The sequence below is a fragment of the Eriocheir sinensis genome, chromosome 36, assembly GCF_024679095.1.
Source record: "Eriocheir sinensis breed Jianghai 21 chromosome 36, ASM2467909v1, whole genome shotgun sequence".
In the NCBI taxonomy this organism is placed as follows: Eukaryota; Metazoa; Arthropoda; class Malacostraca; order Decapoda; family Varunidae; genus Eriocheir; species Eriocheir sinensis.
In genome coordinates, this window is record NC_066544.1 from 13,337,695 (window position 1) to 13,346,974 (window position 9,280).

The window sequence follows — 9,280 nt, forward strand, 5'->3', positions numbered from 1 at the left end:
CCCTTCCCTTGCCCTATTTTCTCATCCTTTTCTTCCCCTTTTCTTCCATACCCTTCCTTGACTTTCCCTTCCCTTCCTTTCCCTTCTATCTCCTCCCCTTCCCTTCCCTTCCCTTCGCCTACTTTCTCATCCCTTCCTTCCTCTTTTTCTTCCTTCCCCTTCCCTGACTTCCCCTTCCCTTCCCTTCCATCTCCACCCCTTCCCTTCCTTTCTCTGTTTTTACCTCTTCATCCCTTCCTTTCCTATCCTTTCCCTTCCTCTCCCTTCCCTTCTCTTCCTATCCATTCCAATCCGTTCCCTTCCTCTCCTTTCCCTTCCCCACCTTTCCTAGCCAGTCCAATCCTACCCTTTCCTTCCCCTCACACACCCCACCACACCAAATGAAGTCCAAAACCACTAAGACTCCACTCCATACCCCTCACACACCCCACCACCTCCCCCCCAATCCCCCCCCCCAAAAAAAAAAAAATCAACCCGCGAAACGAGTAACGCATCACCCGCATTAGACGCATCGGACGAACCTTTGCGAGCGGTTTCAATTATCGGCTCCGCGTGACGTCATCAAAGAGCTATGAGGCGATTGGTTCGGGTCCATCAAAGTGTCGTTTTCGGCCCGCAGATGGCGTGGCGGCGGCGGCGGCGGTGATATTGCGAGACGTGCAGGAGGAGGAGGAGGAGGAGGAGGAGGGGGAGTTAAAGAGACACATGAGGAGGAGATAAAAGAGTGACAGAAAGAGGAGGAGGAGGAGGAGGAGGTAAAAGAGGCCCAGTAGGAGGAGGAAGAGGTGATGGAGTGAAAAGGAGGAGGAGGAGGAGAAGGAGAGAGGAGGAAAAGAGGGAGGAAGAAGAAGAAATAAAGGAAACTGCAGGAGAAGAAGAAAGAAGAGGAAAGGAGAATGAGAAGGAGGATTAAGAGAAGGAAGAGTTAAAGGAGGAGGAGGAGGAGGGTCAGAGGGAAGAGGAGGAGGAAAAAGAGGAGATGGAAGAGGAGGAGGAGGAGGAGGAGGGGAGTCTGTCATTATGGATGTTAATGGGAAAAGAAGCAAAGTAGATTATCTTGCTGGAAGTTTATTTTTTATATTTTTTAAGAGTAACATTATTATTATTAGTATTAGTATTAGTATTAGTAGTAGTAGTAGTAATAGTAGTGGTAGTAGTAGTAGTAGTAGTAGTAGTAGTAGTAGTAGTAGTAGAAGAAGAAAATAATGATAAATGAGTCCCCTAGTATCAGAAACATCATTACCACCATCTCCATCAATAGCAGCAGAAGTAGCAGTAGTAGTAGTAGTAGTAGTAGTAGTAGTAGTAGTAATGATAGTGATGGCAGGGTAGTGTTGATGGTGATTTGTCTTACACGCCTCACCATTAGCTCTGTGACACCACCACCACCACCACCACCACCATCACCACCACCACCACCACCACCACCACCACCACCACCACTTGATGAATCTCTCCCTTCACACCCACCTCCTCCTCCACCATGCATGACTACCTTCCCTCTTCCTCTTCCTCTCTCCTCCTCCTCCTCCTCCTCCTCTTCCCTGTCCTCCTCCTCCTCCTCCTCCTCCTCCTCCCACACCTCCATATATCAGGATTATCACTAAACATTAATCTCTCTCTCTCTCTCTCTCTCTCTCTCTCTCTCTCTCTCTCTCTCTCTCTCTCTCTCTCTCTCTATCTATCTATCTATCTATCTATCTTTCTTTCTATCTCTTTATTTGGATTCTCTTCTTTTTTGTTTTAAGTTACTTCTTTTTACATCTTTCTTTCCCTTCCCTTCTCTCCTACTTCCCTCCTATTCCCTTCCCTTCATTTCCCTTCCATTCCCTTTTTCGTTTTTTGTTTGCCATCTTTTCCTTTTTTTCTTCCCATCCTTTCCCGTATCTTCTCTTCTCTCTTTTCTTCCTTAACTTTCCCTTTCCTTCCTATCTCCTTCCTTCCCTTTCCTTTCTTTGCCTCGTCCTCCCTTCTCATCCCTTCCCATCCCATCCCCTTCCATCCTGTCCCTTCCCATCCCTGTTACTCTTCCATTCTTTTCATTCCATTTTTTCAAGTCCTAACTCATCTCTCATCATACTCTCTTCTCTCTATCTTTCTCTTCTCCTTCTTTTCGTCCACCATCCTCCTCCTCCTCCTCCTCCTCCTCCTCCTCCTCCTCCTCCTCCTCCGATGATGATGATGACAGTGACGTTGTTAATGATCTTAAAAGTGAAGTCTGTGTTTCCTCGCGGCTTGGATGGAATCGCCAAAGGAATCCAACACAAGAAATAAAAAATAAAAAAAACACAGGGACATGATTCTCTTTTATTATCTGTACTGAAGTTTTATGAGCGTCGCCTCCAACATCAATCTACCTCGTCTGACACTTCGTTCTACTCTCTTCTTTTTTTTTTTTTACTTGTCTTTATTTTCCTCCTTTTGTTTTTGTTTTTTTGTCTTCGTTAACGGTTTTCGGTTTATTTTTTGTCTTGTTTGTTTGTTTGTATATTTTTTGCCGCCCTCCTCCTCCTCCTCCTCCTCCTCCTCCTCCTCCTCCTTCTCTTCATCATCATCATCATCATCATCATCATCATCATTGTTTTGTTGTAATTGCTGCCTTGTCTTTCGGAAATCATGGAAACACACACACACACACACACACACACACACACACACACACACACACACACACACACACACACACACACACATGTACACGTAATCGATGAAGCACCAAGAATCACCGCCCGTCACGACAGACCAATGCCCGATCCACCCTTTTGCCCCGAGCAGGAGGAGGAGGAGGAGGAGGAGAAGAAGAAGAAGAAGAAGAAGAAGAAGAAGAAGAAGAAGAAGAAGAAGAAGATGTATAATAAAAAATAAAGAAATAAAACTAAAGCAAATGAAATGAACAAGAAAATGGAAGAAAAGAGTACGAGAAAAATAATGATAAAAAAATAGAACAAGAATTAGAAAAAAAACAACGACAACAAGAACAAGAGTAAAACGAACCCCCCCAAAAAACAGAAATCGAACAAGAACTAAAAGAAAAGAGGAGGAGGAAGAGGAGGAGGATGAAGAAAAGGAGGAAGAGGAAGAGAAACTGACCTGTTGTTGTCGTCATTTGAAGGAGGTGAAGTTATACAACATTTACCGGAGCAGAATGAAGAATGAGAGACAGAAAGAAAGAAAGAAAAGGAAAGCAAAGACCGAAGAGAAAGAAAATAACAAAGAAAAGAACGAAAAGAAAGAAAAAAAAGCACCCACACTAACTAACTAACTAACTAACTAACCTGAATCACACTTACTACGCATATACTTACACACCATTCACACACATCGATTAAAAAACAAAACAAAACAACAACAACAAAAAAACCACCCACATACATCCCTGCCATTCTCTTTATATACGTCTTCATCCCTTTCTTTCCTATCCTTTCCCTTCCTCTCCCTTCCCTTCTCTTCCTATCCATTCCAATCCGTTCCCATCCTCTCCTTTCCCTTCCCCTCCTTCCTTAGCCATTTCCATCCCACCCTCCCTCCCTCATTCAGAAATCTTTACACCGTGCATTTCTGAGCCGCCCGCAAGCAGTTCACGTCCTCTGTGCCGCCTTGAATGCTGCCGCGGCGTAGGTACCAGAAATAGCAGTGAAATATACGAAGGGTTTTTATTCGTGGTCAGTATTTCAGCGTTAGAAGTCGGGCGCGGTGCTATAACATGTGTAAAGGGAGAAGGAAGAGGAGGAGGTCGAAGAGGACGTGAAGGAGGAGGAGGAAGAGGAGGAGGAGTCGTTTATCTCTTCTTAAGGGTGCTGGCAATGCATTAGTTACGGTTTTCTGGAAGGTTTTATAGTATTTCATCGGGGCTTACGCGCACATGAGGTTACAGTCGCATGAATATTAAAAAAGAAAAACAAGAAGAAAAACAAGAACAAGACAAAGAAGAACAGGAACAAGACGAAGAAGAACAGGAAGAAGAACAAAAAGGAAGAAGAAAAAGAAGGATAGACGAAAAAGAACAAGAACAAGACAAAGAAGAACAAGAACAAGAAGAACAGGAAGAAGAAGAACAAAAAGGAAGAAGAAAGAGAAGGAAAAAAGAGGGTAGGGAGAAAGAGGAAGAGAAGAAACAGAATATAGTGTTCATAAGTTTCCATAATTCCTTTCCTCACAAAAGAAAGCAACTCAAGGGCAAAGAAAAGAAAACAAAACGGTCCGCTACGAAGAGTTATGGTAATTGAAACAGCGGTACCAAACTACTTCTTACCATGCCCCTCCTTTATCACATCAAGAAAACTGGAGAATAAGACTAAGCAAACTCCCAAACAAAGCTCTATTATCAGTGGGGCCAACTCAAAGCCTCAAACACTGGTGACTTGTAACAGCGGTATCAAACTATTTCTTACCATGCCCCTCCTTTATCACATCAAGAAAACTGGAGAATAAGACTAAGCAAACTCCCAAACAAAGCTCTATTATCAATGGGGCCAACTCAAAGCCTCAAACACTGGTGACTTGTAACAGCGGTATCAAACTATTTCTTACCATGCCCCTCTTTTATCACATCGAGAAACTGGAGAATAAGACTAAGCAGACTCTCAAACAAAGCTCTATTATCAATGGGGCCAACTCAAAGCCTCAAACACTGGTGACTTGTAACAGCGGTATCAAACTATTTCTTACCATGCCCCTCCTTTATCACATCAAGAAACTGGAGAATAAGACTAAGCAGACTCCCAAACAAAGCTCTATTATCAATGGGGCCAACTCAAAGCCTCAAACACTGGTGACTTGTAACAGCGGTATCAGACTATTTCTTACCTTGCCCTTCCTTTATCACATCAAGAAACTGGAGAATAAGACTAAACAAACTCTCAAACAAAGCTCTATTATCAGTGGGGCCAACTCAGAGCCTCAAACACTGGTGACTTGTCTGTTTTTGTCCGGCCATCGAGCGGGAAGAGAGGTATGAATCCGCTTCTTATACGCCTCGTTTTGCCGTGTCAAGGAGCTGGGAGGGTACAGACTCCTAAAGGAAGCTCACCCATAAAACCCAAAGCTTGTCGTTGAGAATTATGATGGAGTGCGAGACTTTGATGTTTTAGAAGCGAAAACAAAACGGATTCGGGAACAGGAAGGGGAAAAGAACGGCATAGAAAACTGGGATAGAATAGAAGAATAGAATAAGTAGAATAGAATAATAGATAGAATAGAACTAGATAGAAAAGAAGAATAGAGTAGAATAGAAATAGATAGAATAGAAGAATAGAGTAGAACAGAAGAATAGAATAGAAATAGATAGAATAGTAGAATAGAATAGAATAGAAATAGATAGAATAGAAGAATAGAATAGAACAGAAATAGATAGAATAGAATAAGAAGAATAGAATAAGGGGAGATAGTTGAGACTCCCGCACTTGAGTTAATGAGTTCGAAGTATCTTGCACCGTTGTATTTCCTGAGTTAAGTTAAGCGTAAACACAAATGAGTTTAGAATCATTGTGGTTTAGCGTTTAGTTTAGCGTTTAGTTTAGCGTCCATGCAACTCGTTTCAAAGCCTCATAAATGCTAAGTTAAAAGTTTGCACAGTTAAATTTAAAGAGCACAATACACAGATGAATTTTAAGCCCCCAAAACAGAGGTAAATTTAAGACCTCAATATACACCTGAGATTTGAGTTCTAATGCACAGGTGAATTTAAAGCCCCAAAACAGAGGTAAATTTAAGACCTCAATATACACCTGAGATTAAAGTTCTAATGGACAGGTGAATGTAAAGCCCCAAAGTACAGGTAAATTTAAAGTCAATATACACCTGCGATTAAAGTTCTAATGCACAGGTGAATTTAAAGCCCCAAAGTACAGGTAAATTTAAGACCTCAATATACACCTGAGATTAAAGTTCTAATGGACAGGTGAATTTAAAGCCCCAAAGTACAGGTAAACTTAAAGCCTCAATATATACCTGAGATTAAAGTTCTAATGCACAGGTGAATTTAAAGTTCCGATGCCCAGGTGAGAAAAGCCCAAATACGTTCCTGAGATTACCTACAGTTCTAATACACTAATACTCAAAGTGCAAAGTCCCATAGAGCTAATTCGAGTCCCTATCGCTGAGTAAACATTTTCCATTCACCATTTAATTAACCCAAAATGCATAGCTGGGTAGAAAATATAAAAAGACTCCCCTTGTTACACCATTTCCATGCATTAATACTCCACTGATTGGCGTACACACACACACACACACACACACACACACACACGTTCATACACTCAACTGCCACATCGATTCAACATAAATTTCCTCCCTGCATGTACTACCTCCCTCTCCCTCTTCTCCTCTTCCTCCTCCTCCTCCTCCTCTTCCTCTTCCTCCTCCTCTACTGATTTCCTTTGCCAATACATGGATAAGCGAGAGTCAGCTTCGAATCTCATTAAATTATTCTCATATCCCAATTATTTATTTAGTTATGTATCCGCCAGCCAGCAAGTGTGCATCGATATAGTAACTTGCGTGTATATATATTATTCATCTATTTGATTTTATTTATTTATTTTTTTACTTCTACTTTACTTACTTTGTTTTAGTTTTATTTTCATTTTTTTGTGTGTGCGTGTGTGCGTGTCTGTAAAGTGTAGCTATTTGCCAGCTTAATAATATGTAACTTAAACGAACCTCTACTAACTAATTAACTTCTAACTAATAAATAAAGACTATATATTGGCTACACGAACTAATAATCTTGTATGTGTGTATAGTTTGACATTTTTTTTCATCCTTTTATATTCTTTAGCCGTCTCGATTTCCATGTTATTAGTTTTTAGCTTCCTCGTTTTCCATTCTTTTATTCTTTAGCTGCTTCGTTTTCCTTTATTTCATTCTCTCGTTTTTCTTTTCCTTTCCCTTTTCCTTCATTTTCCATTATATCCTTCTCTTGTTCTCCATTCTCTTATTCTTTATCTGTTTCATTTTTTATTATTTCATTCTCTCGGTTTTCTTTTCCTTTCTCTTTTATCTTCATTTTCCATTTTATCTTTCTCTCGTTTTCCATTCTCTTTTTCATTATCTGTTTCATTTTGCATTATTTCATTCTCTCGTTTTTCTTTTCCTTTCCCTTTTATCTTCATTTTCCATTATATCTTTCTCTTGTTCTCCATTCTCTTATTCCTTATCTGTTTCATTTTCCATTATTTCATTCTCTCGTTTTTCTTTTCCTTTCCCTTTTATCTTCATTTTCCATTATATCTTTCTCTCGTTTTCCATTCTCTTTTTCATTATCTGTTTCATTTTGCACTATTTCATTCTCTCGTTTTTCTTTTCCTTTCCCTTCTTCATTTTCCATAATATCTTCTCTCGTTCTCCATTCTCTTATTCATCATCTGTTTCATTTTCCACTTTATCATATTCTTTGCTGCCCCGTTTTCCATTTCATTATTCTTTAACTGACCCATTTCTCGTTTGAACATAAGAACGTAAGGAGTCTACAAGAGGCCAGTATAGGTCTTTGCAAGGCAGCTCCTGTGAACCTAACCCAACCTAACATCACTATCCATGAATGTATCTAATCTTTTTATGAATGTGTCTATCGTATTGGGACTCACAACATGACTGCCAAGCCTGTTCCACTCATCCACCACTCTGTTAATTAGCGAACCAATTCTTGCCAGCGTCCTTGTTGAATATGAATTTATCCAACTTAAATCCATTATCAGAGAGAGTATACTTGTCCTACCTGGCTCTCTTACCATCAGGACCTTAATTACTGTGAGAGAGCCAGGTAGGACACGTGTATATATATAGTTGTACATAATCTCGCAATGTCAGAATGTTTACCGCGTTTAGTTAGATTTTCTCACTGACTTATATTATTTTCTTTATAATTTATCATAATACGTAAGCAGCGATAGGATTCGAATTAACTCTATTTTTAATCTCAGGTGTGAATTGGGGCTTTAAATAAATACCGTCAACTAGCATGTCAAGTTGTCGCCACAGTTCATCTGAGTGGACGGACATAATTGATTAGATTTTGGTTCATTAAACACGGACTCTTTATTCCCACCTTATCCTAAGTGGTCCAAAGTAAGAGCAACATTAAATTTTAGCGTTTCCTTTCGCTTTCTAAGAATTTTAAGGCAATTTCTTCTTTCCTCTACAAGCATCGGTGGTTCAGTGGTAGAATTCTCGCCTGCCACGCGGGAGGCCCGGGTTCGATTCCCGGCCGATGCACACTTTTATTTTCACTTTTCTGTTTTTTCAGTATATCGGTCTGTACGCATGGTCGTTCTCGTGTGTATCTTAACCAATGTTCTCATGTAATGAATACGGAAAAGAATTATAATATGTGTTTCTCATAAGACAGGTTGATTATTTTTAGTTAGACATTCTGGTACGGCTTGTCTTATTGTCTTCCTGTTATGTCAATACTAAGTGACCTATAAGGGTAACGCGATTACTCTGTACCTAAGGAGAGTATGTGTGAAGCTTATTCCATTGATACAGCCTACGAAGCTAATAATATGGGTCAATAAAGCAAAAATAGATAAGTCTCCCTATCATTGTGCCATTTTCTCCTCCTCAGTTGAGTGTAGAAAATGTTACTCATTGACGGAGGACAAAAGCTTTCATTCACCCTGGTTCCTATGTCTTCTACACTACCCTTTTATTCTCTCTTTTCCCTTTCGTTCGCCACATATTTTATTTATTATATCTCGAATGATTATTTCTAAGCGTCTGAGGTTTAATATTCTCGAAGCGAAAACACACAGACACGTTACTCATAATATAGTAAAAAGTCTCGCATGATAAAATATTGTATCGATACTTTTTAAGGCAGTTCAAAAATTTCCTCCTCTGATCAAATATCCATGCAGACCTCTTTCTACTCCTAAACACCTCGTGGCAGGATCCATCAACTAATCTCAGGACATGAACTTTGTGGGCGTCCCCTTAATAAGTTTTCCCCTTCACTCATCGTTGTCACTTAGAATTTAATAGAGGTAACAAATATTATGTTCCGAATAAACTTTTTTTCTTTTTCCTTATCTATCTATCCATCTATCTTTATCTATTTATTTCTTTATTTGTTTATGTATCTATCTTTCACATCGCTTCTGCGCCGTCTTTTCCGCGTTGCTTCTCTCTCTCTCTCATCATTATGTGGTCATGGGTGGTAGCCTAGCCTGAGGTGGCGGAGGGAGGGAGGACATAGCGGGGAGCGAAGGGGAAGCGGGGAGAGGTAGTAGTAGTAGTAGTAGTAGTAGTAATAGTAGTAGTAGTAGTAGTAGGGTCG

At 40.2% G+C, this 9,280-nt stretch overlaps 1 non-coding gene across 1 annotated transcript; it reads left to right on the forward strand.

The window, feature by feature from the left end:
- The first annotated feature begins 8,146 nt into the window (after positions 1-8,146).
- On the forward strand, positions 8,147-8,217 carry Trnag-gcc (transfer RNA glycine (anticodon GCC)). Its single transcript has one exon. It is a non-coding gene; the product is annotated as a tRNA-Gly (tRNA).
- The last annotated feature ends 1,063 nt before the right edge of the window (positions 8,218-9,280 follow it).